The 6,000-nt window shown below is 37.2% G+C and overlaps 1 protein-coding gene across 3 annotated transcripts in view; it reads right to left on the reverse strand.

The window, feature by feature from the left end:
* The window catches only part of l1cama (L1 cell adhesion molecule, paralog a), a 67,441-nt gene extending 61,832 nt beyond the window's left edge, over positions 1-5,609 (reverse strand). For 2 of the 3 annotated variants that reach the window (XM_065285597.2, XM_065285595.2), the window contains exon 1: positions 5,387-5,609. The gene's annotated coding sequence lies outside the window, so the exon portion shown is untranslated. The remainder of the gene's footprint in view (positions 1-5,386) is intronic. The other variant, XM_065285598.2, reaches the window with a different exon arrangement.
* Between the last annotated feature and the right edge of the window lie 391 nt (positions 5,610-6,000).

Here is a 6,000-nt window from a genome sequence, read left to right on the forward strand (position 1 = left end):
TGTTTTACAAGCATATGCATTCTTTGTGAGGCGGTTTAAATTCATAATTTTAAACAATTGGACTATTGTTTATGTATTGCAAAGCAAAAATATGCAGCAAAGTTCTGCTTTCTTTAAAATAAATGCCAGCTGTTGGCATAAATAAATGCTGGGGTATTTTTAACGCATGCCTACACTGTAAAAATATTCTGAGAAATTACAATGTTATTGCAGCTGGGTTGCCGGTAATTTACCAGATTTAAATTTATGTTATTTACTGGCAAAAGTTTGTTCAAAGTTAAATAAATTTTAAATATTAACAAGTCTTTATCTTTACAGAATAAAACCTGTAAACCTCATGCCAAGCATTCTGGGAACCAGAAATCATTATCAACCTTTTTTCAGTTTTTTGCTTCAGATTTTGGATGTTTTGCTTGATGCTGTTTTTTAGTTTTACTCTGTAAAGACAAAGACTTGTAAATGCTTAATGTTCATTTAACTTTGAACAAACTCTTGCCAGTAAATAACATAAATTTAAATCTACAGTGAGTTACCGGCAACCCAGCTGCAATAACATTGTAATTTCTACAGAATTTTTTTTAGTAATTATTTATCAGAACTCATCGTTGGGTTAAAGTAACTGAATACTGGGTTATTACAACCCATGGTTGGGTAACAACAACCCAGGATTTTTAGAGTCAAGCTGATGTTAATGTAGCGGAGTTGGTTGATTCTCACAAAATTGGACTCATGAGGTGTCATGAAACATTTTTATAAAAAAAAGTAAATGCAAAGTAATATTAAAAAAACATGCACATGATTTCAAATGACATCATACAAACCACATTTGTTGTTTTTTCCACATTTAAGGGGAAAATTTTAATTACCGCAACGTGTCCATGACTGAATGTTGGGTCTTTGACATGGAAATATTTATAATTAAAAAATCTAAAAAATAAAAAGCTTCAGTGCATGTTATACTATAAACATTTACAGTAAAGAAACGTGTGCTATTTGGTCATCATTGGTGAATGTAGAGACAATAATAAGGAATATACATTTTCTCATCCTCTGCAACAATTTTCAATCATTGTTTAAGCCCTCAATGAACTAACAAAAAACAAAAAAACAAAAATTTGTTGGAAGGGACATAATTGACTGTGACACTCAAGATGGCTACCAGGTAAGCAGTTCTTATTTTTTCTCTCCAGATAAAAGTTAAAAAAAAAATTGTCATAGTACCTAGACAACTTTTTAGTTCTCATTACCGAAACATGAGTTTGTAAATGCATATATTTAATGTAATATCATGTTGCGGTAATGATAATTTTTTATAATGATAATATAAAAAATTTAAATAATTCTATAGGAAATATGTTTTAAATCCTCTAAAAATAATGGTTAAAGTAAGTGCAGACCTTAATCTTATATGTGCAAAAAATAGGCTTCAAGGGCTTTTAAAAAAAATCTGATGCTGGACACATTCTTACTCTGGATTTCGTTAGAAACACCCAGTTGTGTTAACGGCACAAAAGGATGTGGGTTTAATTCCCAACACACATACTAATAAACTCATGCATAGACTGAATGCACTGTAGGTGACTTTGGATAAATTTGTTTGCCAAATGTGAGATGTAAATGCAATGTTTTGTTATATACAGCTAGAGACACATTGCCACTCATCACCATCGTCTCTAGCAACTTGCCATTGCTTTCATATCAACCAATGAATCCTGCACATCCCTGCATTGCCACTGTAACCCCATTCCTATCTGCACAGATCCAGCTTCGCAGATATTACAACAAATGTGTCTGTTTCACAGTAAAAATAGACCGGTCGGCACAGTCACAGCAGTGGGCTCGTGGGCATTTTAAACAGGGGGATGTTTCCCCGCCGTGTGTGTTGCGGGCGCAGGATGTGCCAACCACACCAAAGCCCTCAGGCAATAACAGGTTGCTGCAGCGACTAACGGACTGCGCTGTTCATCCCCAGAGCTTCTCTTTTACAGATGCTCCACATTTACAAAACGCTGCGTTTTCAACACCAATGTTATTTCATCGCATGCTGCACTGATGCCGTTGTGCACGTCAAACGCAGGCTATTAAAGAGACAGATGCAGAGAGTGATGGCTTCTTTCCTTGGCTATTCTTTTAATAGACCCCTCCCTGTTTCTGTAGACCGTTCTCTTGTTGACCTTGCACCCGTTCTCTCTCTCTGTCGATCCTCCTCACACGGCATAAGTGCACATATATTATCGGCCCGCGCAAGGGCTTTGACTGTCAAACATGACCCCGCCCTCTTCATCCTTTCTTTCATCTCTCTTAAATCTCTCCAGATCGTCCGTCCATCTGTGCATACAGCTCAATTAAAGTCTAGGCCTCTGCGGAGAAGATTTTGCGGTGGCTGATCGTATTTTTTCTCGCAGAGCGACAGTATTTGTACAGAACAGATGATTGTGGTATGCGAGTATTTATTACAGTAAGACCACACTTGTGCATTTGGCAGATGCTTTTATCCAAAGTGACTTGTAGTGCATTCAATATATTCATGTGTTTTCCCTGGGAATCTAATTTTTTTAGTGGCATTGCATTGTAAGAAACAACACAGATGAGATCTCTGTAATATCTCAATTGTTTCTCCAATACATCTAAAAAAAAGTGAAAATTTAAATTGTCGATTTAAAGGGGACATTTCACAAGAGTTTTATAAGATGTAAAATAAATCTTTGGTGTCCCCAGAGTATGTATGTGAGGTTTTAGCTCAAAATACCATATAAATAATTTATTATAGCATGTTAAAATTGCCACTTTGTAGGTGTGAGCATAACTGTGTCGTTTTTGGGTGTGTCCTTTAAAATGCAAATGAGCTGATCTCTGCACAAAATGGCAGTGCAGTGGTTGGATAGTGCAGATTCGGGGCGGTATTATCCCCTTCTGACATCACAAGGGGAGCCAAATTTTAATGACCTATTTTTTCACATGCTTGCACAGAATGGTTTACCAAACTAAGTTACTGAGTTGATCTTTTACACGTTTTCTAAGTTGATAGAAGCACTGGGGACCCAATAATAGCACTTAAACATGAAAAAAGTCAGATTTTCATGATATGTTGGATACATCTTGTATATTTTTACACAGGTCCTAAGCTGTCACTAGGACAGTTCCCTTAGAAAAGACGTATAGATATGTATACCAGTATGTACCTCTGATGTACTTATATGAGCTATTTTGGTGCAAAGATGCACTTTTTAAAAGGGTACCATCCCAGTGACCAAATTTTGACCATTTAAAATATGTTTTTATCCAAAGTGGCTTACAAATGACATTTTGCCTAAATGTTTCTTTTGAGAAAGACGTCTAAACTTGAGTTTCATACGAGATCTAAATGTCTGGCACTGTGCATAGATTTGCCAGTATAAATGTCTACAATTACAAAACAGATTGCAAATTTATAGTCAAAGATTTCTAATAAAATTCTTCTAAACACGAATGTTCAGGCCATCCACATAAACCCAAGCAATTTAAAGGGACACTCCACTTTTGTTGAAATTATGCTCATTTTCCAGCTCCCCCAGAGTTAAACATTTAATTTTTACCGTTATGGAATCCATTCAGCTGATCTCTGTGTCTTGCGCTACCACTTTTAGCATAGCTTAGCATAATCCATTGAATCTGATTAGACCATTAGCATCGCGCTCAAAAATAACCAAAGAGTTTCTATATTTTTCTTATTTAAAACTTGACTCTTCTGTAGTTACATCGTGTACTAAGACCGACGGAAAATTAAAATTGCATTTTTTTTAGAAACTCTTTGGTTTTTTTCGAGCACGATGCTAATGGTCTAATCAGATTCAATGGATTATGCTAAGCTATGCAAAAAGTGGTAGTGCCAGACCCGGAGATCAGCTGAATGGATTCCAAAACTGTAAAAATCTAATGTTTAACTCTAGGTGAGCTAGAAAATGAGCATATTTTAAAAATAAGTAGAATGTCCCTTTAATCTGCTAGGAATAGTTTATCCAAAATTGAAAATTATGTCATAATTTACTCACGGTCATAATGGTAAGCATACTTGACTTCCATAGTAGGAAAAACAAATACAATGGAAGTCAAAGGGTACCATCAACTGTGTAGTAACCATCATTTACCCAAATATCTTCTTTTGTGTTCAACAGAATAAAGAAACTCATACAGTGCATGAAGGTGAGTAAATGATAACCATTTTCATTTCATCACCTTAAAAAACGACTTGCTGTCTCCTGTGCTATGAAAGAGCAGACTTTGAGCAATAAAATGTATTTTTTGGAAGAGCTTAATACGGTCAAATACAGCACAGTATGACAAACTTTCCAAACAGACCTAACCATTGCAACCTGAGCGCTGTGAACCAGACCCACCCTGAATCAAACATGCTGGCGTACTGCCAGGTGAGTGTGCGTCTGCATTAAAGAGATGGAAAATAAATGCAGGCCCCACCCAAATCCATCCCTCTCCTATATTTCCTATTGCTGTCTGGAATCAAAGCATCATTATTTGTTTTCAATACGGCACACACCCCGGACACGGCCGATGCGAGGAGCAGCACTGCAGACCACTGAAACGCTCAACACCATTGTGGTCTAATGAGTAATTGACATAACTACAGATCCCCATTTATGATGGGGAGGATGGATCATAAGTATAATGATAATACATGCGTTATTAATAGGACAGTGACTCTTAATAAAACATAATGGACAATCTATGACACATAATTTATGTATAATATACAGTAGCAGAGCGTTACTACATAATTGTTTTAATATCAGCCTTAGCAAACATACAGAGGATATCAGCTTCAATTAAATGTCATCAAATAAAGCTAATATTTGGATAAGGTCAAGGTCAATATGAAAACCAATCAGAGTTGACCATAATATGAAACCGGTCCATTGCATGCAGCTACTGTAGAGATGCACTAATATGCAAGATGTTTGAGCCTGTTGCTGTTATCACATGGGATGCACGAATTCACAAGAGAACCGTATCTGTTTACAAGACACTGCAACTTGGTGAACAAGGCAATCATTTTTTAACGGCACATGCAAATGATACGCCTAAAAGCAAATTATTATCCATTATCATAACACCTTGGGGTTTTGCCTTGTGATGGTTCAAGTTCATGAAAATTAAATGTGCCTGCTTTATACTGACAAACCTCAATTTAACACTATAGATGCATATAGACACAAATAACATTGCAGTTATTTGAATGCAAAAGCTTAAGGATCACAGACCAAACCAGCACCTCAAGTCTCAAAGGTGTGAACATCTGCCAACACCACTGATCTGCACATACAGATTTAATTTGACGTCCATCAGACACTAAACGCTATTGACATTCATACAGATAAACTTCTCCTCTTACCTCTGCAGGTCTGACAACAGCTTCGTGTTTCTGTCCTCCTTTGGCCCGTCTGCCGTTTTCTTCTGTCCCTGAAGGTTCTTGTGTCTCCTGCTCTGTGTCAGATTGATTGTGGCCTCCCTTCACTGCTGATGCTGCAGTGCGAGGAAAACACACCCTCTCTGACTCTCCCTCGCCTCTCATTGGCTGCCGTCTGGAGGCAGTGACATCACCCTTTTTTTCCTCCCGCTCCGTGCCTTCATTCTCTGACCATTTCTTTATTGTCTCTATCCCGTTTTCCGCTCTGCATTCCCTTGGTGCCGAATGAAAAACGTCCATAATTTCATCTGTGATTGGCAGGATCTGTTTGAAGGGAAGGGGAGGAGATTCAATAAAGCAGAGATGTGATGACATGTTAAATGCAGTGCTGTGTTCTGCTGCACCATTAAAGGTTTCTTGCCGGTGATTTGGTGGGTGTAGGTAATGAGGATCAGAAATATATGTTATGTTAATGAGCACATTGTTATGCAGCATTTGTATGGTGGTGCAGGAATGCTTTCTATCTCTCTTTCCTTCTATTACTAATAGTAGGTTAAAGAAAAAACCCAAAAACTGTTTTATCCTGTTATTAACCAGCT

Source organism: Paramisgurnus dabryanus, chromosome 21 (genome assembly GCF_030506205.2).
Source record: "Paramisgurnus dabryanus chromosome 21, PD_genome_1.1, whole genome shotgun sequence".
Classification (NCBI taxonomy): Eukaryota; Metazoa; Chordata; class Actinopteri; order Cypriniformes; family Cobitidae; genus Paramisgurnus; species Paramisgurnus dabryanus.